General features: G+C 40.2%; 1 protein-coding gene and 1 long non-coding RNA gene across 5 annotated transcripts in view; one reads left to right on the forward strand and one right to left on the reverse strand.

Annotated features, from left to right (window-relative positions):
* The window catches only part of LOC148400680 (uncharacterized), a 99553-nt gene that overhangs the window by 54482 nt on the left and 18579 nt on the right, over window positions 1-26492 (forward strand). Inside the window, exons 2-3 of one of the 4 annotated variants that reach the window (XR_015857663.1) lie at window positions 10412-10498; window positions 23627-23933. This is a non-coding gene — a long non-coding RNA (uncharacterized LOC148400680). The other 3 variants (XR_015857665.1, XR_015857662.1, XR_015857664.1) reach the window with 3 other exon arrangements.
* Window positions 9225-26492, reverse strand: part of mafa (MAF bZIP transcription factor a) — a 52889-nt gene continuing 35621 nt past the window's right edge. The window contains exon 3 of the mRNA XM_088371730.1: window positions 9225-15438. The gene's annotated coding sequence lies outside the window, so the exon portion shown is untranslated. The remainder of the gene's footprint in view (window positions 15439-26492) is intronic.

Raw genomic sequence — 26492 nt, forward strand, 5'->3', positions numbered from 1 at the left:
GATTACACTTGTTCCTACCCTGACACAAGATATTCAATTTCACTCTTGGTAGATTCAAGATGTGGTCAAATGAAATGATTTGTTTATAACTGTACAAGACACTTTTGTGTCTATGTAAGATAACCATTACTGCTTAGTTTGAGATGCAAACTCTCTTGAATTCTTTAATGATAGCTGGTCCGCCAATGAACATGTAATCCCTTTGGGGAACCTATAATCTTTTCATATTAAAATGGTAAAATGTGGGTATTGATCTAATTGCACATAGATTGCTCTCGAGGGCCCTCAAATTAAATGCATTCTGCAGGCAGCACCCAGCTGATGCTGTCATTATGTATGAGCATCGGTGAAAGAGCCCATAAACATCATTTTATTTGGAACTATGCTTTGTATTTGTCAAAGATAAAGTAATATATTGGATCCACTGAGGTTCTTTACTGTCTTATACTGTACCATACAGTTCACACAGGTGAGTGAATGAGCCTATTCTTTCGGGGATTTCATATAGTAGTACAGAGTTCATTTATTAGTATATTAATTTGCAAATACGATGGATGTACAATAATAAACTATACACAAAGCTATTTGTTGATGGTGGCTATGCTCTGTTTTTTTTTCAGTGCAAACTTATAGTTTTGAATCTACAACTTGTTGCCTGGATTTGTCACATTTTTGCACTTTTTGTACGTTGGCAATATTTAAGCACTTCTTCCTTTTGGGCTGCTCCATGAAAGTTTGGAAAATTGTTTTCACCACACCAGAATAAGGGCATCTGGGTGAGTAGCCATGCTTCATCACCAATGAAGAGCTTATTGCGGGAGTTGATGGCTTAACCAAATAACCATAGATATTCATAAAGTTATCGGAAAAAGAAAGTGGGCAGCATATGTAATGGAAGGGATGGGATGGTGCAAACAAATGTGCGATACAGTTGCTTGGTGAGATGGCGTTAGAGACAGGCAGTGTTCTAATGACTTCACAGCCCATTAGCCACTTAGTCTGATGCGTCACACTCCATTATGCTGCTAGAGCAGCAGTGCATGAACGCGTGAAACCGTACGTACGCTCAGCCAGACCTGTCCACCCGCTCCGAACGCTCGCTCACTTGCAGCAATTAGTCTGTGTACACGTTTGTGTTTCACTGTTTCTCGCCTGTGTACATAACGTCCACAAAGCTGGCCAGCTTCTAAAAACTACAATAGGCACGATCTTCTATCCAAGGAGACATATGTACACTCCCACGATGTGGCATTTTAGTACATGCTTGCCATGGCTACCTAACAGCTCTTGCAGCAAATGCTGAGGATAGGCCAAAGCGTGGTTTTCTTTGTCAGGGAAGCTCACGGGCATGCTCCAGAGGACTTCCCTTAATCGCCCTTAAACATCCAAACACAGACATATAAGGAGATTGAAAAGAAAGGACCCCCCCCCCCCTCCCCCCACACACACATACACACACAGACACCACACTCAATGCCGTTCCCTGCATGGGCAGCCCCAGTTGGCAGAGCGTGAAGTGTTCCTCTCCAGGACCAAGGCCCCCTAACTCAAATCCCTGGCTTGACGCCACACCGCTCTCCATTGCAAACACTGGGCCCATTTATTCCAGTCCTCCCCCTTTCAATTGCACATCTCCCCTGAGGGGGGAAGTCACAAAATAGATCTGTAGCAAGTGTATGTGCCAAAAAGATTGGTTGATGACTTTATTCTGCTTGGTTTGGGCATAAAGAAAAGAAGTCCCAAAAAGATTTCTCATCTTGTGCCAGACACACTTTTATGTCTAAACTGGAAGATAATGTAGGAGATGTTATGCAATCTACCTCTGACTTATGCCTCTGACATTGTTTAACTGATAGATTATCTTTTTAGTTCTTCTTTCTTAATTTTTATGTCCAATCCTATGAATGTACTATAATTATAAAAGACACACAAAGAGTAGAAAATCACTCTCTGTGATGTCGATTTCCCACATGAAATAAAGGTAATAATAATAAAGAATAAAATAACCAGTTCAACATCCTAATTTTTTTTTCATGTTTTGTATATATTTTGTTTATATTTTTACTGGCCATAACATGCTGCACAATTAATGTAACTGCTCTTAATTTCAAAAGACCCTATTTGAATGTCTTAACTTCAAACAAATCAAGTAAATGATGTCACAATGTACCTAACCCAAGAATCAACCCTCGTTATGGCGTTTTTCATCAGTGGATTTTTTCTCCTGTCACCCAAATGTTTGCTTTGTGTCGACAACAGGGAGTGACCTTCAAAAGCAGATAATGTAATCATGCTTGGGGAGTTGCCGCTGTCAAGCAGGCCTCCTCCCAGTGTTGAACGCACACTGCGCGATCATGTCAAACATCACGCACCTCAACACCTGTCTGGTTACCTCATCCCACCTAACAGGACACCAACATTATTGCAATTTGCAAGGGGGAAGAAAAATCCACCCATAACCCGCATAGCACATAGATGCCGCATTTGAATCTTAGCATGCCGTAGATTATACCTCGCGGTAATTGCGTAGTTAATTTACCAGAATTGAAGTTTAATTAAAGCGTCTTTATCAGCAAGGGGTTCACATGGGAGGCTACATTAGTAACATTTGGCAGTTCAAGTATCAATCAGATGTGGTTGACTGGCAGCCGTGACAAAGGGCACAGCTTGTAGTCGAGTGTTTGCGTCTATGAATCCATGATGCGTCTCCCGTCAGCATATACGAAATGTAAGACTTGAGTTTGAAGATGTGAAAGGAAGGCTGATGATGTTCAACGGTCAAATATTTTCATTATCCCGCTTTTTGGACAGAGGCATGACTGAGATCATAATTATGTTTTGACACATGGCGTTAGTCCCTAGAGCACTCCGAATTGAACTCAAAGTGGGAATTGTCACAGCAATGGAGCTTGCTACTCTTAATTGGAGGGGAGGGCCAGGAGGCCCGCCCATTAACCAGCGGTGGCAGTTTTAATGAGGTTATGTTTGTGCAGGAAGTCAAAGTTGTGACAGGAGGAAGCAGTCATTGGCCTGTTAAAGAGAGCAGATGACATCTCAAAGCCTGCTGCGCTTGCCGGCGAGAGGGGGACCTCCCTGCTCCACTTTCTACAGGTGGAAGCAGGCAATTAAAACGTGACTGAGTAACTAAAAACACCCAGGGCAACGCAAAATAAACACCACCCACTCAAGGAAAAGCTGCCGATAGAATAATAATTGCTAAATGAAATGCATCTTAACCCCTTGGCATCACTTCAACAAAAGCAATGATTACTCCTAGCTGAATGGTAATTAACAGAGGTTGAGAGAGAGCTCTTTATGCGAGTCCGTCTTTGCATGCACATGTCTTCGGTGGACTTTTTCTGCAGTCCTGAGTGGGAACAAAGGTGTTGAAAGGGAAAGTACAGACTTCTTTAGTCTAAACACTGGCCCCAATGTTGTCCAGGTGCACCCTGTTGAGGACGACTGCTGCTGTCATGAGTTTTGTGGCTGTTGGTTCTCTGCCTCTACAAACAGCCAGTGCACAAACCTCCAGCCGCAGCACCAGCCTCAAAGTGAGATTCCTTCAAGTCCTCCCCTCTCCGAAAAACTCAGTAAATGTGTTCTATTCCTTTCTCTCAGGAATAACCAAAACTATAATATTGGGTTGACATTTCAATTCAAACAGAAATGTATTTGGAAAGAGGACAAGTTTATTTTCCTAAGTAGCTTTTGAACAGGTTTGAATTTCATCTATGCTTTTTAAGCACACAGGCGGCCAAACCAGTCATTTGCCTTCTGTGCGTTTCAGCAGACTTCAGTTTGAGTCCAACTTTAGATCAACCTGAGGTTAGGATGGGGGAAATTTGACTCTCTATATGTTAAAAAGACAAATGTGATGGCATAAGTGTGTGTGTTTGTGTGTATGTATGTGTGTGTGTATGTGTGTGTGCGTGCACGTGCATGCGTGTGTGTGTCAGATGAACATAACATTTTTATCTTTGGCCCGTGCCACGCTGGTCCATATAGTTTTGTTTAAATTAAGTTATGCTTCAGTTATGGTAGTGCACTGCATTATATACAGTATCCAGTGGAATTCAGTTTGACCTCAGAGTTTGCATTTAGAATCAAATGTTGTACTGTAGAAAGTAATGAAATAAAAATATTTAGTTCTAGAGTCAAACTGGAGTCCAAATAAAACCTTTGTTTGCACTCACAAACCCTATTAATGGTAGTGGATGTGGTAAATTGTGCAGACTTCTTTGGCAAATATGTTGCGCACACCCTCAGCTTATGCCAGCTTCTCTTTGGCTTACGTGTCGCCACCTCTCTCATATCACAAACTTAATAGAGGCTCTTTGTCCTCCGTAACAATACGTGGCTTCACACAATTAGAGAGGACTCCTTCCTGCCATGGCACAGATAAGCATCAGCTGCTGGCTGTATAGATTGGAACGGGCCCTCGAAGGTTGTCTGGAGGTCTTTCTGTGTTTAGCTCTGCTTTCAAACAAACACCACGGGGCTCGCTTGGAAACCGGTGTGCTCGGATCTGTTGTGACCTTGTGTGACGTGGGGTCACCAGGCGGAAAGCGACAAGGTGATCTGAAGTAGGTTGTCAGGTCAGCTCACATGGACATGAAAATAAGGAAACAAGCAAACAAACAAATACACTCCATTTGATTTGTACACAATAATACAGATATTTTGTTTCAAAGAGTCATTGACATTTCATTTCTAATGATCCCTGTGATTCCATGAGTGGGACGTGTGGAAATGCGTTGTACAACACAGACTTTGCGGCTCTACACTCATCACTTCTGGTTAAACCAAGAATCCTTAATGTGCCAAGGTCCCCTCAGCCCAGCTTTTCTAACATTAATAATGCAGAACATTTTCCTAATGAAGGAACATATTTTTTCTTTTCCATTTCTCTTTCAACATGTTGGATCACTGTGTTAATCAAGGCTTTTACTTCCACCCCCCTCTAATGGCATATGCAATGGAGAGAAAAGGTCACGGTGGTAATAGACTGATCTGTAGTCCTCGGGGAGATTTCCTCTCTCCATCCTTCCCTTTCTTTTCAACGCCCCTCTTCTTCTGACATATCCCAGTCAGACGGTCTTCATCCTCTTCTGCCTCCCGCTGTGCTCTGCCCACCGTGCCAGGATTTCAATCACTGGGCTAAATGAAATTATTAAGAGGTGTAAAAGTTATTAATGATTAAATTAACTAAATGATCCTCCAAGTGATAGCTCAGATGAATGACATGCCATCCTCTAATGCAATTTGTCTCTACAACAGGTGAAGGTCAGGAGGATGGGAGGGCTTTTCCTTCATCGCCTCATCAAATTCTGTCTGTGCGGGTCACCTCTCTGTTTTTTCTATGAGTGACTAGAATGGCACGAGGTCAAACTAACTAAACAATCCTTATGTGGCTGGTCATGCATATTTACATACAGTGTAGTACTTAAAAACGTATAGGACCACCGGTCAGAAGACTTATTGAGCATCAAGAAGTGTTCTAACGCAGACTCTTTCAATCCAGTAATTATTTTCGTTTTTGGAACAGGATTGGACAGATCACTTTTCTCTCACTATTCCGTCAATGTGAATGTACGTCTGCTTTCGTTATTTTTCAACAGCCTTTTTTGAATTTGGTGTTTGACGCCAAAGCTCAAAGAAAAATCAAAACACTTTTGATGCTTGATAAATGTTGCTTTCAAATGCAAGGAAGAGCCAGTGTGATATTCTCTTGAACTTGTTCATTCAATTTAGAGTACAAGTGTTTTTACTCTCTAATCATTTGTACATGGTATTAATACAAATATGATTATATAATTAGTTTGTGATCAATACGGCATTGATTACTGCACAAACAAGGGATTAGAACTTTGCCTGCCCTCCAGACAGTTCAGCATTCATGAGCTGGACATGTTCGACAAGCGAGCCAAATGACCTGAGCAACCTTGACCAAGTTTACATCGATATGTGATTGTCAAGAACTAAAAGGCTGTGGGAAAATAAAGAGCTCGAGGAAATAAAACTCAGAAAAATTGGGAGATTTTTTTCATTGAGACTGTGTAAAACATCATTGGCATACAAATTTGTGAGTAAACTCTTTCTTCGCCAGTAGTGCTACTACGATATGAACCACACTGGTAGTTCCTCACATTTCCTCTCATTTTCCCGGATGTGAGTGAGGAGCCCTAGAGAGTGATTGTTATATCCATGAACAGTGACTCCTTCATGCTCCGCTGACTCTCGATTGCCAAGTAAAGAACTCTGGAGAGACATCAGCGATCAGAGTCGATGTTTGCACAAGAGGGACTCAGTGTCGTGTCTTGTGAAACAAAAAAGAACAAATATGAACATCTGTATACTTCACGCTATAAAGTAAACACAGGGCATACAAATTATTTAAAATACATTTTTTAAATATTTGTAGCAATTAATCACTGAGATGATGCAAATATTGACGTATACTGTTAGCTATACAAGAATCTGTACATAAGTACTATGCATATATTTTGTTCGTTTTTTTTCTCATGAATGAGTGAAAAGCAACCACAAACATGCAAGCATATTGCCAGATTTAACACAATAGACAGCCATAAAACCGTCGCCTATTACAATTGCATGTTTTTCCTTGTTCTGCCTTTGTTTTGCGAGGGCTCATTTGCGATTGTATTCATCTCGCTAAAGGATGCAAATACCTTGAGTCATTTACAATCATCTGCATTAACAAAAGTGAGTTTTACCATCACAATAAGCAACGTACAATAGCATATATTTTCCTTGTTCATTTTTGTGCAGCAAATGAATAGATTGCACATGCTTCGGATATTCGGAGAAAAATGTGCCACATGCATCACCATCCCCCTTTGCTCTTTATGTAATAGATAATGAGAGCACGATGATAAATTTCACAATAAACTAATCTTTTCAATGCCGATCCTTTTTTTTTTCCCACTATTGTAATGATCACAATTGTGGGATATTATTTCTCATTCAGGGCACAACAATGTTTTAAACATGGACAAAGACACTCAGATTACTTAGGCATTGAGGAGCATCTGTCCTTTACATGAAATTTCTGGTGGAAAAAAAAATCTCGGAGTCTGAGCCGTTCTTAGTCTCACAAGACAGCAGACACAGAACACGTCTGTGTCTGCTGTCTTGTGAGACTAAGAACGGCTCAGACTACAAGATTTTTTTTCCACAAGAAATTTCATGTAAAGGACAGTTCTGCAACAAAAGGAGGTTGTATGGCATAATGGGCTAAATATTTGGGGGGGATGAAGAGGGTGATGGATAATTATGATAAAATTTACAAACAAGGTATTGTCAGAGTATACAACTGGAACATTGGATAGTTAGAATGAACAATTGTGCAGGTGTTTGGATACTTATTTGGGGTGATGTTCTTGTACTAATGTCTTCCCTGACGTAAGTTCAACTCCGATATTTATGTTCCTCTAAGTAGTACTTTGTAAACTCTTGCATGCAAATGTAAATTATGTTAATAGCTTGAGCATATGCAATGGATACATATCCTGTTGTCCTCCTTGTATGTTATTTTTTTTATTATTTCCTGTGTCCATGATTGTTGTTAAAAGTATGCACATATCTCATTTGGACTTATATAGATGGTCTATCTTAGCAACATGATCTCTTAATATAAATCAATAATCAGTAATTAGTGAAATGAGGCTACATTAAAATCTTGCTAGCAGTTTTAGACTCTCCCTTCAAGGAATTAATTGTATACTCCTTATGAGTACAAATATAAGAATTAGCTTATAAAGTTCAGATTCACTTATTAATCATTCTTCCACCATGAATATTGGACTTCTTTTGCACTCTCTTTAATGAGCGAAAAAAAAACGGACATCTTAAAATGATCTCCTCTACCTCTCTCTTGCTCTGACTTGCTTTAATAAATTACTGTCTAATAAGAACTTTTATGATCCCAGCATATGTTGCCTTTTATAGGTGAAAATAATTGTGTTCTTAGATCCCCTACCTATTCTCAGCATGCCAATGAGACTAGCCGAGCTTACAAAATGGCATAGTTTCACAGTGTCTGCTCAAGTACTTCTCATTTGCTTCGTTACGCCTCCTGCTCTCTTTCTGTGCTTCATGATACACCTTCATAAGCACCATCCCCCGTTCGCTACTCTCCACTCCACTCTTGCCTGGAGAGGCCTGCACTTGCATGCCAAGAGGCACCCTTAAACCGACAGCAGCACCCCCCACCATCATATGCACACGCACACACACACACACACACACACACACATGCACTGTCTTGTTTTGAGCTCCCATTGAACTGTGACACACACCACTTGACAGGTGACACAGTACACTTGATGCTATCGGGTCCGGCCCAGAGATTTATCCTCTTGAGTGATGAGAGACTGTCACTGCATTGTTTATCTCCGCTACCGGATGAAAGTGAGGAAAACGACATAGTGAGAGGGATGGTTCTTTTGTTGCTTTTAGAGGCAAGATAGAGATCAAAAGCCTAAATTGAACTAAATGAACAAGGGGGATATTTGGCCACAATTTAACATCTTATCCAATGAGAAAATTCTCTCCTTTTAAATATAGCACAAAAGGTATGTCCTTTGTTGTTTCAATTAGAACTCTAATATAAAAAAAAAATCAAGGAATTAGAGGTGAACTTGAGAGTAGTTAAAAGAAAGGGTGTTTGAATTCTAAGTATGCTTAGGAAAGGTGGCTGAACTTTAAAAAGGAAGTAAATGCAAACAATTTCCTTGCAATAATATTTTGTATGTGCCTCCATGGTATTCTGATTAATGTTGTGTTTGTGGAATAAGAAGAAAGGAGGCTTTGAATCTCTCTTCTTCCATCAGCTTCAAACAACAAGGCATATGGAGGGGTAGTTGTTCTGTTTTTATTATTGCCAATATTTTGTGTGATATTTTCAGTTAAATTGTATTGTTTTTTTTTTATGTTTTTGTAAACCCCCCCCCTTTTTTTTACAGCAAAAGCTATCGTAAAAGTGCCAGATAAATAAAGATGTAATGTATTGTTATTGGTTCCTCTTAAATCCACATTTATCATAGGTTACCCTGCCATAACGCTTTACGGCAGCAATATTTAAAGCCACTCATGAAGTTTAAAGAAAAAAGAAAACTCAAGTGACATTTGTGCAATCTGAAATGATAAAGCAGAACAACAAGTCTTATTGTTACAATTATTTATTAAAGTTAAAATATCTTTAGCACTGGTTAAAAATTAGACACTTCCTTCTACCATGAGCGCCTTGGGATTTAATGTTTTTACATGGTTGAAAATAAACACTCTTTGAAATCAGACATTTTCACTCAACATCCCTCATTGCAATCATAATAAAATGTCACATCCAAATTACTAGGGCGGAGGCAAATTTGACAGATATAAGAAGGTTTTTGAGTAGAAAGTGAAATCATCAACTTTCTTGAATTTTTGTTGAATCGCCTTTACCTGAGGCTTAATTTTTTGTCGTACTGTATTGCATTTCCCCCCCAGAATTTGCTTTTTCAAAAATAGCAGCACACTTAACAGCTGGTGATCATTTTTGCCTGACCAAAGTATTCAGCTTTTTTTTTTTCTCACTAAATTGTATTCCATGGCATTTTATCATTTGTAAGACTCTCAGCAGCCACAATTAAACATCAATTGTAAGCATTTGGAGACCAATATGTTTCCCCCCTACACACAAATTTTCAAACAAAAAATGATAAATGGTCCTTTCTTGCCTCAGTCCTACCTTTACGAAACATACAAACATGGATTAATAATACAAGCAGAGGACTGTAAATGTCAGACCGATGCATCAGTAAGAAAACATTAACACTAAATACATATCTTCTTATTTGAATTATTTACAAACTGTATGCTTTTTTCACACTTTATTCTTTTTTTCCTTCCATGCCATATGAGAATTCTGGATTACAAAAGTACCTGAACAAATTGCTTGTATATTAGCATGCATAGGTATTTGATATTTACACCCTATTTACATATGTGAACTATGATGAGAGGGATCTGCTTCTCGTTCACCTTACTATGTGTCAGGTATGGAGATGGAAAACAAATGTGGGTTGTAGCGTACAGCGTACAGTACATGCACATTCATTAAAATAGAATGCTCTGATCATTTTTTAATCCTCTATTGTTACAAAGGAATACCTTAATTCTGTTACAGGCGATGGATTTGACCAATGCCACAACATTACATAACACAGACGCTTTTTTTTTTATTTTATTTGTCTCTATTACACGCCAGTCTCTGTGCACAGGGTAGTTGGAAAAGTTAATTTATGATGTTAACTGTGCCGTGAAGGGAAAAGCAAATAGGAAAGAGCATGCACAGCACCAGGGAAGGACATTAAGCTGAGGCCATATCTTTCTCCCTCTGTCTGTCCAGTAAAAACATCGTGTAAGAAGAGACATCACCATCCATCATCGCGGACAAACTGAGAGGGTCTTTCAGCGGTGATCCAACCATTGGCAGGTACACGCCTCTGACACTGTATTTGTTTTTGTCTATGGGAAATGCTATATAAGAAAAAAGGCATCTTTTGGAAAGCGTTCTTTACAAAAGCAATGAAGGAGAAAGGTTGGTCATTTAATTAACAAAAGGAGAAAACTATCATACAGTGTTATATCGATATGTACATTTAAGCATAGGTTACCGTCTTGATAAGAAAAGGAAGACATGGATATACTGTAGTGACAGTGTTTATGATTCATGGCTAGGTAACCGCCTCATGGGTTATTGCAGTCACAAAAGATATTGCTCATTAAGTAAAAAAAACACATCCGCATTATTTTCTCCGGTCTCCCCACAAGTCCATTGTCTGCACTCAGCCTCTCGTATTGGCAGTACCGCGTCCTCACCGGGGGTCCATAAACACTCGATTTCACATAACCGCCTTTGATAAAGGAGTCAAGTGACTCCAGGAGCATGTTAATGTGCTTTCCCATGAAGCTTATCTCAGACTGGGGTCACGGAGGCCAAGTGGCAAGGGGCTGATCGCCATTGCAATAAGACCCTGGAAGCTGTTAGTGCAGCTTATGACTCCTCTGACGATAACGGAGCCAGCCCAGGGTCTACTTTTTTGAATAATCAAAGTCTTCATTCAAGCCCGTGTGGGAAATAATATCCACCTTTACAACAGTATAGGGCGTACTCAAATTAACCTCTGCTAACCGGGACGGGGGCCCATTGCGATGTGATATGAGAAGACGTAATTGTCGACCAGCAGCAGTTTTTACGCGAAATACAGTTCGCAATCTCAGTGACCCTCTTCGTGTTTAAATGAAAACGGAAAAAACAAACACACGAGAATGTTAAAAAATAGTCCTTAATCTACGATGAAACGTAACACGTACAGCCCCACCCATCCACATTTATGCAAATAGTTTCAGTCATTTTTGCATAATTTTGCTCGCCAACTGTCAATAACTGTGATGTTGCAACAAACTCTCTGGTTGTGAGAATGTACTGTCTATTTCTTTATGCAATCCAAAACATTTTTTGTCAGATCCATTGATGATGTTGCCATTAAACGGACTATTTTGTTAGCATACGCTTATTGCCTGCTGACCTATACCACTACACTTTTCTGTTGTATCGGCGAGGATGAAAGGGATGTGCAACTGTCTCGAAAGCTCCAAACATTTCACTACTCTTAAACTGAAGGATTACGCTTTGTTCACAGCAGGGAGAATAGCATGCATCCTACGCTATCCTCTTAAGCCACTTGACTCTACATTGTGAACCCTGATGTCCAGCCAGCAGTTCAAATGGCCTCAATCTGAATAGCAGCAAAGCATCTTTGCATGGCCTTAAATAAGCCTGTCTCAGCTACCAGGAAGTCCATTTGATGTTTTTTAAATACATTAGCTTCGTCAATTGTGCTTTAAAGCATGCAAATAGCATAGTAAATCAAACCTGTCAGAAGGCAGACTGTATGGCTAAACATTGCAGGGTGGAACACCACCTGTCTACACCTTCTGGCCATTTATTTCAACAGCAGGATTGTACATATTCATAAATCCCTCTCGTTCCTGCTTTGAACACAGTCAGTATGTTTTTGCCTTGATCCTTTACGATTCCTTTAGAGGGGTTCACAAACAAAGAAGTTTAAAGCATCTGTTTTCCCCCATTACCTAATCAGACGCTCAAGATTTGGTTTAAAGCATTTATCAATGGCAGGTCCGCCCAGAGCTTCTTTTTTTCAGTTAATCCGATTCTCTCTATTCCTCTGTAAATCTTCTTGGTTGATCACATCATAGTGAATGGCTTGATGGCTAACTGTTCATATGTGCTGGCCAGAATGAGGAGGGAGGATGGGCTTTAAAGACTCATATTTATCCCTGTCATTACATTTTGACGCAAGGAGGGCTGCTCAGTCACGGCTACTTACTGGCTGCAGGAATACACCTCTTCTACTGCCTCTGTCTGTTTAAATCATGACATCATGACAAAGGAATATTTCGATAAGCAATGCAACAGACAGTGAATTGTATTTCAACAGCTTTATACCGTCTGAAGAGTACAGTTTTTATGCCAAAAGGTTGGGATTAAGAGCAGAGCAATTGCCGTCTCTATAATCCTTTCACCTTTGACCCTGTTCCCACAAGCATGTCTGGTTTGAGGTCACTGTTAATCGTGACGCCCCAGCAAAGCATCTGATGTGAAGTTGTTTTTACAATTATTCTCAATTGTTAGTCTAAAGATTTCTTGCGGTTTTTGATTTTCACACTGAATGAATAATAGTTGTTCTTTTACTTATGCTCTACCTTAAAAATAGTTTTTAATGATTGTCCTCCCATGAATCGGCTTCAGTGGTCCATGGAGGCAGAGATTACATTGATGGGGTGTTTAGTCAGATAGACACAGACTTTTCAACTAGTTGAAAGAATGGCTAAGGTGGTAATCAATCCAATGAAGGCCATGTAAGTTAATTAGCTGAAAGTGCACTGTTGTACACAATATCCTACATCCTGACTGACACTTATTTACTCCAAGCACGGAAAAGTGCAGATACAACATTTATGAGTAGGCTAAACTCATCTCCAGTAAATATGATTACACTTGGGTTGGGCTGATGGGAGGATAAATCGATAAGTTGATTTTCTGATAGTTGAGGCTTATGTAAATTGTGTCAGAAATTAGAGAGTTGGAATTGTAAACAATGGGTGAAACGTCTTATGAAGAGCTGGATGAAGAAGCTGAGAGGAGAAACATAGCCTTGTGTGGGACTCTACAATACATCCATAGAATTTGCTATCGTTTACATTGCAACGGCCAGGCCTCCCACCCACATATCCATCATGGTAATATACCTACAACATGGCCAACTGGGTAATATATCTTTGACCTGTGATTACGGTAACAGCTTATTGTTTGCACACTGAACAATCCCATTACGTTGACGATCTGTTTACATATTGTCTTGCTCTTTAGATTAGTCTGTGTGGGAGCATGTGTCTGACAGCAACAATTACGAATTTTGCTTTATTTGTGTGCGTGTTCCAATTCTTTATATTGCCTGCTCTCCTCCTTTGCCTTACCTTGACCCTGGGGAGGGTCAAGGTAAGGAAATTCTGCCCAACGGTCATGTCAGGGACCCTCCGCTGTATTACTTTAAAGAGTGAACGGACCAAAATTGTAACTGTGCCGAAAGTTGGATGCCATTAACTTTCAGAACTCTACTTTGGTTTTGGACTTCTCTGGCAGCTTGTCGACTCGCTGAGATGTACAAATCCCTTTGACGTTGGATGAATGGACAGCTGCTGGCAGGATGCCCTGTACCACTTTGTACGCTGCCATTTAATTGGCGCGCCCCACTTTGCCTGCCTTCTTCTCTTCCCCCACCTACGCTCATTGTGGCCAGGTTCTGTGGGACATCAAAAGTGAGGTTACATGTCCCTTAAAAAAGTTTAAGACCTAGCAACTCTGCTGCTTCGCATTTGGCCGAGTTGCAACCTTTACTATTGGAATAGGTAAGCTAAAACTACATGAGTCGTGTTACTTGTGAGGAGAAGTGATGAGGCTTATGTAGTGATCAAGTTCCAACTCAACATGCAGCTTCTCTGGCTATACATTGTGGGAATACTGTACATATATACAGCGGTATATTTGAGCAGTACTTTTGTGATTTGGTTGTGAACCTTTTAGCATGTGCTAGCTTATTTCACTGAGCGTCAGAATAATTTTATTTCCTCAAACAAAGTGTCCGCCTGTTGCATCCAACATTGAGCAAAGGTTCTCCATGTGTCATGCAGCAGAAAAGCAGATTGATGTTGTCGGAAATAAGTGACAGAAGCCTCTGTGCAGATCACTCACTGAGAGGTAGGGGGTGTTAAACGGTGGACGTGCGGTGTTCGGTTCCCTGTAGTCCATGTAAAGGTTGTCTTTCGTTTCCGCTGCGTTTGTCTGTCCACCAATTTGGCATCTTATCTGTCAGTCCATTTGGTTATCACAATGGTCCACTAAAGACAGAGGTGTCCTCGTTTACATTGCAACGATGAGGTGTTCTTTGCCCCGTTTATTAGGTCAGGATGAGAGCACCCACCGCCGTGCAAAGAAAGAAGTTGCCACTCAATGAGAAGGTGGGCAGAACATACACAACAAACAATTGAATTACATGAATGAGGGAGACATCTGAATAATACCAGTATGAAGACTATATCTACGATCTTAATGCAGCCTAGCAAAACACATCATTGTGTTTTAGAGTGTTCATATTGGAAAAAAAGTTTTGTTGGAAACTGTTTCTAAAATATCCACATATGGATGTTAAGATCTACAATATAGTACTGAACAGCTGCAGGGATACACACTCTGTAGTGTATATTGTTCCATGCTTTTATCTTCGTCCACCTTTATTTACATGTACTCAAGCGAATACTGGAGGGGGAAGACCAAGCCAGTGATAATCGTGAGCAACTTTTGCTTTTTTTACACTCCCAATAAGCTGATGAGAATATGATACTGGAAACGATAATTACATGGTGTCTGGAACAAGGCTAGTGGCTTCATGTGGAAAATGGTGAGCCATGAGGTCTATACACAGTCGTGAAGGTTTATGGCATGGTGAGAACGACTTGGTATGTGGCCCGCATTAGGAGTGTGGGGACGGTTTTATTATGATCTATTTACAGAAGCATGCATTAGTGAAGTTCCTGCTGAAGGGAAAGTAGTCCTCCCGGTGTCACTGTCTCTTGAGTTTAGTCTTTTTCTCTTTTTTTTTCCCCTTTTTGTGTTATGTAGAAAAAAAAAACTGAAGATAAAATATCAGGGAACAGTCAGAAGTAGCAATTTTGAGGGAGATTTGTTTTCCGTCACTTTGGTGAAGACATTTTTGAATGTTGTGCTTTGTTGGTGTCTTCGTGCGATCAGCCATCCGCTCTGATGTCCTAACTGCTCAGTTGTGGAGTTGTCTGCGAAAATAAAGAGGGGAGGGATTGAACACAGGAAAAAAAGTGTAGTTATTCAAGAGTGATTCAGACAACCACATTCTCACACATGCGTGTAGTGCTTCCATACAACGGCTATAATGTCGAGCATGAGAAACCGTGGAGCACATTACGAGCTGTATGGTACTTTTGTCTCAGTGTGCAGAGTTTATGGTGACACACAGTGAGTCACGGTCACATTATATAAGGGGTGGGAGGGCTCTGCTGTCACTGATGCCAGTGTAAAAACAAAGGCAGAGTGACCACCCTGTGAGTGTGCACGGTGAGCCCACTTGGCAGAGATTCAGAGTGACACTGTCGTCTGCATAGCGGCTGACTCTTCAATCAGCTTCAATTAAGGCCAAAGGTAGACAAGCGACTTTAATGTTGGTGCTACTCCAATGTTTCCGTGTATCACGGCATTTTTTTTGTAACTTGGTCAGAAGCAGTATGTGCATGTTTAGGTAATATTCATTGTTTATTTGCAACACACCAGTTATCTTGTAGCATTTAGCTTGATATGAATCCTTGGTGTTCATATTCAGATGATCTTTCCATCTTGGTGGAGGTTTACACTGTGTTAAGGGACATTCTAGTTGCTGTTGTGTCATAGAAGCAATCATATCAATTGCCTCTCTGCATGTGATAACACCACTTAAAACACAAATTGCTACAAGCACTACATCACTGCATTGTCCACCTTTTGCACAGCGGAGAGCCAAGCGAGCCAATAACCTCACCGCAGAGATCACAGCCATTGCCCCGGGCATGCTACATCCACTCTGAGAGAAACAGCAGCAGTCAGGACTCGGCAGCTCTTCAAGAGTCAATGCGGTCCCAGGGTGTGTGATAACAGAGTATGTGATGGGAATGCAGGGCCATTTGGACCTGCAAAGCCAGGTGTTAGCACTTCAGCTCACCGCCTCATCAATAATTGACAGAGGCAAACCAATCAGGACAATTTGCTCCCCACAGCGAAGTGCTAGAGCAGCCTAACACTGGTGAATCATTAATGAGACAATTAGCAGAAATGGTTAGACAGTTCACCCTCACCGGCAACGCGCTTGTGACGCAACTGCGACAAGTCTCCTCGTATTGGCGCTGCAGTTGATGGAGTCATGCGCGGGCCAACGCAAGCTGAAGCAAAGCACGAGAGACAAGATTGCTTCAAGACTGAACCAAGCCAGCTCAGAGTGCAGCCTAACTTGTGGTGGTGCCAGTTCTCCATCTGTTGACCACAGCTCAGAGCGCCAATAATGGGAACAAACCCAATTGGCTATTACCATGGGAGATTGACCTTTATTGGCGGTTGTTACCATTGCACAGACCAACAGATGCCGTCTCCTGGGTGATTCAAGTGTGGGAGAGCCTTTATGGACATGGATAAAATCGACCTCAGTGACATCACTCAAATATGGTGGGTGGGGGCGGGACAACAACTACAATAACAGCAGACATGGCGTTTGCCTTTGAAGAGCTGAGATCCCGGATTGTTGTTTGAGTGGAAAATCAAAGCCCCACGAGAACTTCTCACAAACATTGATCGGCCGTATTGGAACCATTTTATAGTTTATCAATGCTTCTCCGCCTGCTTTCTCAGCCATGGGTCTAGTACAGGCTCAATAAAACCAGGAACCTTGATCTCAGGTACAAATCTTAAAAATGCAAATTGCTGCAAAGGCATTAACAAAATCACAGACTCCTGCTTAGTTTTAAAGTCCCTGTAAAGAAAAAAACAAAGGCTTCTAAATTTAACACACCGCATAGAAGAGTGTTGTGCCCGGTGGTTGGTGGGTGATCAGTCCCGGTTATACTATATTGTATTATATATATATTATTTTAATAGTTAGGTGAAGTTGGTTGTTGAATCATGCCTTCCCACAATATGACGAGACAACTTGCCTGCAACAGTAGTGGAACTGTTGAGTCACGCTTCATAAGTGTGCTGTCCAAAGAAGACTAACATTAAATAAGCTCTGATTCTACCAAGACCTCCAATGGGTCACAGCCACAATGTATATCTGCTTAATGCAAGAGTTCAGAAAGAGATTATCCTCAGTTAATGAATAAAAACTCCACTTTTCTGTTGTCTTTGCATTTCACAAATGACTTTGAAAACCTGCTGCACATCGTTGATAAGAAGTTAGGTCAGGCTGTATTGCTGATATTGACACTTGTCTTTTTTAATGGTTGCTATCCACTTTAATAGCCCTCGCCGGATGCCGTTGGGGAAAACAGGAAATTTGGAGGATGGCTTGAGAGAGTCATAACCCTGGCACCTTTGTGTTTTGAGATTAACATGTAATTAAGATAGTAAATCCATATTTATTAAACAGTTGTATAAAACAAATTACACCCAAAGTATGTCATAATGCGTTGCGGTAACCACCCACTGAAGTATTCCGCTCCGCTAGCTTCCTTTTATTTTTTTAGCAATATCTACTTTTTTTTAACACCATCTGTCTACCACACACCCCAACTTTAAACCAAAAATCTCTTCCTTGTTCAAAATAGTAAAATATCACTGACGTTGAAATCATCAGCATTAAAACATTCCACGATGCTTGAGAGTGTATGCTTAATAACTGATTAGTCCACATAATGTACAAACTTTTGTATTCTTGAGAGATTGCAATCATTACATCAGAAGATCAGCTCCGTTTTACAGGCCACTGGGTCAAGCGGGTTGTGACTCAGTGCAGCGCTGTGGAAAGAAGTCATCATTTAACACTCGTCGTTCATCTATGAGTAAAAAGCACTGTGGTGGAAACTCTAATCAGATAGACTACACGCACATCGTGAAATATATCACTTGTAGATCATAAAAAGTGTACATTATGATGGACTGCTGAGGAAATTCCCTATCAAGTTGAGGGGTTTTACTAGTTACAGTATATGTTAGAGAGTGAGATTGTGGAGCGATGCAGTATGGAGGCACCATGCACATTGTGTGTTACCAGATTGTCTCACAAAGCAAGCAGCATTTTTCTCATTCACTGTCTCATAACTCTGACCTTGAGTATGTTCTAATAGGAACAGCAAAGTATATAAGAAAAAAAGTAGGATGGATTGCAAATGATAACTCAGCTGTCTATTTTGAAAAGTTACATTTTCAAAATTTTTACAAATTATTGTACATTAAGATATATTTCATAGTGGTAATACCACTTAAACACCTCTAGATTTTTAAAGCATGCACAGTTTGGTAGATATTGTTTAAAACATTGTGTCTGTCAGGGAGAAAAATGACAAACGTGACTGAAAGTGGAGAGGTGACATTTTAAGCAGGCATTAAAGAAGGATCATCTGTCACCTTTAAACAAGAACAGGTTGAGCGAGACGGACAGAGACGAGGTGTTCAAAGACAAACTGAAAAGATGAAACTTGGGCTGAAACGAGCGTGTCTGTGATATACTGCATCCCGTGAAGCATTGTGACTGCTCAGAGCCTGCGGCCGGACACAATCAAGTATTGAGAAAATCTCCTTATGTGATGCACTGAACAGTACACGCGATTGTTCCACTGCAGCAATTCAAGCAGAAACAAGATGGAATTTGTGCTGAATTTTACACTCAAATAAGCACATTTCATTTAGTTCATTCATTCACTGATTGGCATGTTCCATCCACCTTCGGAGGTTGTGCCACCCGTTATAAACAAGTGGCGGTCACAGGCCACTGCTAACCTCTACGGCGAGTGTTGTCACGTGCGGGGTATATGCTGCTGCCTGTCCTCTCGTCTTCCAGGGTCCCCTAATGTTCGCCTCTGGAGATCAATACCCATCAACCTGCTAAAACAAATACATTTATCAAGCCTGATAGGTGTGCGCTACACCTCGTTGCTACAGCGTGTTACATCTGATTGCAGGTGCAGATACTGAAGAGCATCCAGCAGCTGGAGATGCTCCTGCCAGACTGTGCTCGAGCGTTTCTGTTAAACTGGTCACATAACACGCCGCTTTGTTTTTGAGCAAGATGATGACAGGCATTATAGCTCCGGCTGGCAAAAAAAAAAAGCTGTTTTTTTTCACTGTTTTCTCAATCAAGTAAGCTCTGTGGCATTTAAAATTTCATCAGAGGGAAATGTTCCTTATGTCCACCCTCTGCTGCAGATAAAGAACAGGCGTTTGAGTAATTATGGTGCATTATCGCCAAGGAACATTTCATTGCCGCGTTTTAAACTGTGTAGTGAGCGGTGACAAACGAACGACCATTTTAATTCCTATCAGGAGGGAAAACACATTGCTGGAGCCAATGAAGTCAACGCTCACATTCTGCCTCTGACTGAGACCATCTGGACCAAATAAAGTTTTTCCCCTTTGAATCAACATCTGTTGGAAATTACACAGCAACACTTAATCTCTATATAGTCCTTTTATTTTTGCACTTGCTCTCAAATCAACTGTGTTTGTCGTGCAGTTTAATTATTCTGCAAGAAAATAGCGGTATTCAGTAGTGCGTAGCCCTCTCCGATGAAAAGAGAAAATTAACATCAAATAGTGCACTTTAATTGATGATATAAATCCACCTTGAATTTTGAATAATTTCAAAACCTTTTCCATCATTAATGTCACACTAAAACCTGTACAATTGAAATGGGAAAAAAATCTGTCACATTAATGGTGGAAAAAGTTTTTAAATATCTTATCTTGATCTATTTTTTATATTGCAAAAACCCTACCATTTCAACAGGGGTTTGCAGACTTTTTATACCTTCTGTACTAAAATAAGTATGAAATCTGAAATTAGTCTGCTCATACATGCCAATTATTTCAATAATGAAATAATTGCATGGACAATTACTAATTGTTTTTGTTGGTGACAATTTGGACTCTGGAACAAATCATTCCAAATATAATGACTTTCAATGGCAAATTTTATTTGGAAAGTAGAGCTGCCTCAATGTCAACTGGATAACGTTCAACATTAGAGGTTCCACTGTTAACTTTGATCAAGATTTAAGTAAATCAATCTTAACAATATCTCCCACAAAAAATATAACAGATTTTCCTTGTCCCTTAAAACACCCTCTTCTGAAGTTTCACTATTGGGCAGCTTTTATCTAGTCGTGCTATTAAACAAATTATGCTAAAAACTTTCTGATAGTGAGAGCAATTCCAACACGAGTATTCCCTCCTCCTTCTCATCCTCTCTCTCTTTTTCTGCCTCTCTCGCTGGCATGATCGACGGCTTGACCGTGTCTGTCAATCTGTCAGCAGCTGACAGTTTTACAACATATGCACTATACTGATGGTACTATCACTCAGTAACGATTGAGCTCTGCACTGAGATCTAAATACAACAGAGTGAAAGAGATGTAAAGGACTGAATAAACGAGAAAGAAAAATAGTTTGTGTTAACAAAAACGCAGATAGTCAGAACTGAAAAAGTCATGAAGTGCAACTTGGTTTCACATGTGAATGTATCACGTCAGTTTTTGAACATTGCTAACATTTCCACGTGTGGAGGTGGAATCATTGGTCTTGTGTCTTTCCACTGGCCAGTGAATAATTTGTTCCATTGCAGTGGGGACACTTAATATAATCGCGGACTGCAATTACAGGAGGAACAGAAATATTTGACTAGATCCAACCAAATGGAGCAAAAGATCTTGTCACAGCTTGTTAATTTATTGTGCTGTTTTCTGCAGTTTTGCTGTTATTTATTACAAGGGGAAAAATACAGTGGAAGGAATATTTAATTATTGACTGGACACTTTTTTTTTTCCACCTGCAAGTTTGGGCATGCACCAATTCTGATGTCACAGGTTTTCTGTGTACTTTTTGGAATTACTGTTAAGTGATATATATGAATCACAATTCCCCCCCCCCCCCCCCCTTTAATTTTATGTAACATGGCCTGAATGTTTTCAAGGCAATTTTAACTCAGGTTAGTGACTGGTTAAATAAATAAATAAATAAATAAATAAATAAATAAATAAATAAATAAATAAATAAATAAATAAATAAATAAATAAATAAAGTTTCCCAGCGCCCTTGAAAGCAGGAGGCAAAAGCTGTGCCCAGGAAAGTGCAAAAGGAGCCAATGTGCTGCTCTGTTTGCCATGAACAGAAACAGAAGCATCCTGCCACCCCGCGCTGTCATATGGAAGGCAGGCTCCCGCAAACACATGCTTAATGACTCGATTTATTCACTCTGTCACCGTCGATTCATTTTTTTCTGCTCTCCTTTCGCCAACTGATTAACCCGGACACCCTTTCAAGCTCTCACTTTCTCTTCTCAACAATTTTTTCTGAGTCTGGAAAAGTTACCCTAATTGCAAATGATGGTCTTTATGATAAGGACATCATTTTATTTTGTTTTCCCATGCTATTCACGATACACTGTTGAATGCATCGATCATACGGTTGCACATGAAGCTTTCTCAACGCTATATTCTTAAATCTATGCTGACAGGTGATGACATGATGGAGACAGGTCTGTGCAATTGATCGTGCCGACTCGCTTTTACTTCCCTATCTCTTCTTCTGCTCTTTGTCCAATCACTCTGCCTTATACATTTTGCTCCCCCATCTCTTTCTCCACCCGTCGCTGCAATGTGTTGAGCACAAGATGTCAGATTATTTCCCAGCAGACACTGCGCAGTGTGACAGAAGACTGGAGCATTATATCACTAGATGACACCTCGTCTGCCTCTAAAACCCCCTGCCTCGCCCCACCACCGCTACCATCGCCCGGCAGACAACATCAAATATCGCCGGGCCTTTTTGATCACTTAAAAGGCTCGTATTAGGAGAAGAGCCGTGCTTAAACAAAAGCAAACAGAGTGTTTCATCTGTCATGTTTGTCAGTGCGCCATATGTGCTGTATAAGAGTTTTCTGTCAGAAAGGGCCTAAACCACATGATGTCACGTGTGCGATTCCAAATGCTCTTGATCAGAACTGGCAGTTAGTGCTGTATTAACATTTCCAGTCTAACAAATAAAAGGTGCTTTTTTTTTTATTATTATTTTTTTAATGATTTTATGTTCACCAGTTCCTCAGTCCAATCCAGTATAGAGTTCAACGGCTCATTTTATTGCGTCCACGTGCACTGTCCCCCCAGACCAATGTCTTCGTTTTCTAAGTGTACATGTCTCACATACCACAAAATACAATATTGAGTCTGCACCGGGGATTTATACTGCAGCCTCCCGCAGGATTTATGGCATATTAAGAAAGAAAGAAAAGGCGGAGAGTGAGAGTAAGACAAACAAATAATGCTTGGCAAAGTGATTAGCTCAATAAAAAGAAATTATGCATTAGTAGCCGGGCAATTATTATTGTGTTTCTCATCACATAATGACTTGGAACAATGCCGTTAATGGTATTATTGGCTCACCCCCAGAAGAGGGTGTTCATAAGCTTGATGACGCTTTGTTTTTTATTTAATTCATAAATCATTTCAATGCATAGTTATTTTGATCTATGTGTTGTAACAACACAATAAGTTTCTTGTTGTTTTTATTTTCTGATTGATTGCTGTAATCACAAACATATTTGATGTATGTGAATGAGAGCGGGTGGTTGGATTTAATCCTTTATGATTGTCCTTGCTTGGACAACCTTGATTTTTTTCCTTCCAAATGTGCTCTTCCATCAGATATTTTTTTTCGTAATTTGTGACTTATTTTAAATCAGTTGATCAGGTTATGATCCACTTTTATTTGTGTACTGCTTTACTATCGCCTCAAAACAACAATGAATTCATATAAATGTCAAAAGAAAAAAAAACTTTTACCTTAGTCAAAAACAGTAGAGTGGAATCAGAACAGTACATAAACAAATAAACATATTTTTTGCTCGGCTATTTATGTGAATAAATAATACAATTTATTAGTCCCTGTGGTGTTTCTTAAGTGACCACAGTTTAGACACATGCATGGTTATGTTTCAAAAGTAGCCTATGGTGAATCCAATTATAATCAGGCGCTTTATTCACATGCTGGATCAATGCTCACATTGTGGAACATAACAGGAGTGATCGCGGTTGACATGTCGAGTTCATACCCGTAAAGGCTACAGCCGCCGTTTTACCAGCTTCTTAGAAAGCCGTAGAATTAAAAAGTTAGATCGAGTTTGTTTTGGACGTCCCCACCGACCTCCCGTAATGTTTCTTCCTCTTCCTCCAATGCCTCTTTCTCCTCCTCCTCTCTCTGACGGCTCAATAACAGGTGCCATGCTAAGAGAGCTGTTACAGCCGTCCCTGAGTGGTTGTGTCAGCACCAATGTTGGACTTGAGCTTTCCAACCTGCTAACCATGCAGGAAAAAGGAAAGGGAGAAGGAGGGGGAAAAAGTCTCCCTGGTCCCCAAATGATGCCCGCTGGGAGCCATCGTGTGCTAAATTTCGACGGGTGGTTCTCCGCTGTTTTCTGTCTTTTGGCTTCCGGACTCTGATTAACAGACAGAGCCATATTGGGCCTTTCTGCATGGCAGAACCCCAGCAGCTGCGTTCAGCAGAAAAAAAATGGCAGCACATAATAAAGAAACCTAAATATCCCAACTCAAAGCTTAGAGAGTTTTTCCTGCAGCCAAACTGCACAAACCTTTGTGTTTCAACACCATTATTTCCAAAATTGTTCTAGATGATTGATCGCTTCAAAAGCAACTTAACTTGAAGAGCTGATCTAGCACAAGCTGATAGGCATATCGTCGACCCTTAACGCAAACAAAAAGATCCGTTGACGTGATTGCTTTTTTAACTCTCCTTCAAGCACACTCTGAGATTTGAGAGGTACGTCGCCAAATCTATGTAAATGAAGCTGCTTTGTGAAAAGACACATCAACGCGCACGAAGCCAGAAGCGGGAAATAATCACTGACGGATTGTGTGAAAACAAGAGCTACTAAGCACCTCTGAAACCAACAAAAAGGCTCTGCAGCTGCATGGAAAGTAATTCATGCAGGTGAATTTAGTTTTTTTTTTTGCTGATTAAATACGAAATACTTTGCTTTATCACAACTCCTTAAAATTTTAGCATTATGTGTGTGCATTACTCTTACAGTACAGAGAAGTCTTGAGCCACTATATTTGTTTTAACTGCATATATAACCTTTCCAGCATCCCATATGCATAGTGAATTGGCTCGTTTACTATCAAAATTATCAAAAATATGAACACTGAAACACAAGTATGATGCACCATAATTTGCACCACTTTGGGATCATTATGGATGTGCAATGAATGAATGAAGGCATAAATAAATAAATAAATAAATAAATAAATAAATAAATAAATAAATAATCTATAAGACTTATAAACCTGCATTACTGTACATGTCTTTTGTGCGTCTCTGTGTCTCAGCACCTTCTAGGAACCTTGTTTTTTTAGAAGGCAGGAAGGGGAGAGGATGTTGGCATATACGTAATCTAAATTTAGCGGCCATACCATCACGGGGGCGTTTCATTTTACAAGTACACAAAAAATGATAAATTTCAAAGGTGACCTGATGGCTTCACTTACAGCTGATTGATCGGCTTATGTTGGTGAGGGTGGCACAAAATGGACAGGGCAGACACAAAACACCTTTGAGATCTTTGGAAGGACGTATAGGCGCCGTCTGACCACAGCATCTGGGATTTATGGTACCTTGGACTGTCATGCCTGTACCTCCTTTATTTTGTTACTTATTTTTGAGAGAGAATGGATGTAAAATAATACTAAAACCAAGTGCTTGGAGTCGATTTGGAATTGACAACAAACTGAATCTGGAATACACACAAATAATCTTTTACATGCAACTAAATCATTCAACACAGTGGTTATTTTTATGGCTGTTGTGTATTATATTTGAGTGTTTGGGAACAAAGTAGGGATACATGAATCTCTTCTGAAAACGTAAATAACGCAGGCAATTCATCATAAGAACGCAAAGTAAATGTCAAGGGCACAGGAGTCCCCCCCCCTCTCATGTCGAGGTCACAGAAAACATAAACAGCAACACAAACATACACAACATTTGCATGCTGCAATGTGTCCTGTCGTGCTACAAATAAGTTAAGGCATTGACAAATCACTGAGACCTGGAAGTGGGGCCGAGGTGGGACTAATTGAAATGAACTTTAGTGAAGGCTGTGTGTGTCTGTGTGTTCGGTGGGGGGGACGGGGATTTGGGATGGGGGAGGGGGTACCTAATTAAACATGAAATTTCTATGTTGTGTTCGTGTTGACACCCCACAGCCTAAATTTAAGCTCATCTTGTTTAGCCAAATGTGGTGATGTAGGCAAAATGCTGATTTGCATGAACATGAAGAAGGAATAAGGTCACCGCGTCTCCTAAGTGGAAATTATTTTTTGCCTCTTCTCAAGTCACTTGCGAAACTTTTTGGGAAAATGAGCACAACGTCCGTTGTATACTATCACTGCTTGATTACAGAAACAATTACTGTATGGTAGCTTTTTATGTTTTCATGGGAGAGATATGATATATCTTACTGGCATACAAACAGCGAGACATGCGTGTATACACACAAGCAAGGGATCTATGGATGTCTAGTTTGGAAGAGAGGAAGTTTCCCAGTAAGAGCCCAATTCCTTTGTGGCTGTTTAGAGTGCTAAGTGTTCTCCCTGCGCCCGATCGGTTTGTTTAAGGTCCCCTGAGAAGACTCTCACATCCACTCGCTCTTTTGTTTTCCTCATGCTCACTCTGCCACGTGCAACTCTGTGGACATTTCAAATGCGGTATATTCATCTTGATGAAGAAATCACTCAAGATTCCCAAGCATGTGAACTTTCTATCATTGTTTTGTCTCAAACTAATCCATATTTGTATTTGTAGTCATTATGAATCTTTTCTATCATCGCCGTCATTATATTGCACTTTCCGACACTGTTATTTGGTGCTGAGCCAAACAATAAGTCAATTTGTCCATCTTTAGCTTTCAAAGAGACTGTTGTTGTAATGTGTGCTGAGAGTAATTGTGTTTGTGGCATTCTGTCTATATGGAATATATATTACCTCGTAAAACAATACATAATCAATCTTTTACCAAGTAAATTATGTTCTGTCTGTTTCTGAGTTATTAACGATCTGAAGGTGC

The sequence above is a fragment of the Syngnathus floridae genome, chromosome 3, assembly GCF_059516105.1.
Source record: "Syngnathus floridae isolate MCC-2025c chromosome 3, RoL_Sflo_1.0, whole genome shotgun sequence".
In the NCBI taxonomy this organism is placed as follows: Eukaryota; Metazoa; Chordata; class Actinopteri; order Syngnathiformes; family Syngnathidae; genus Syngnathus; species Syngnathus floridae.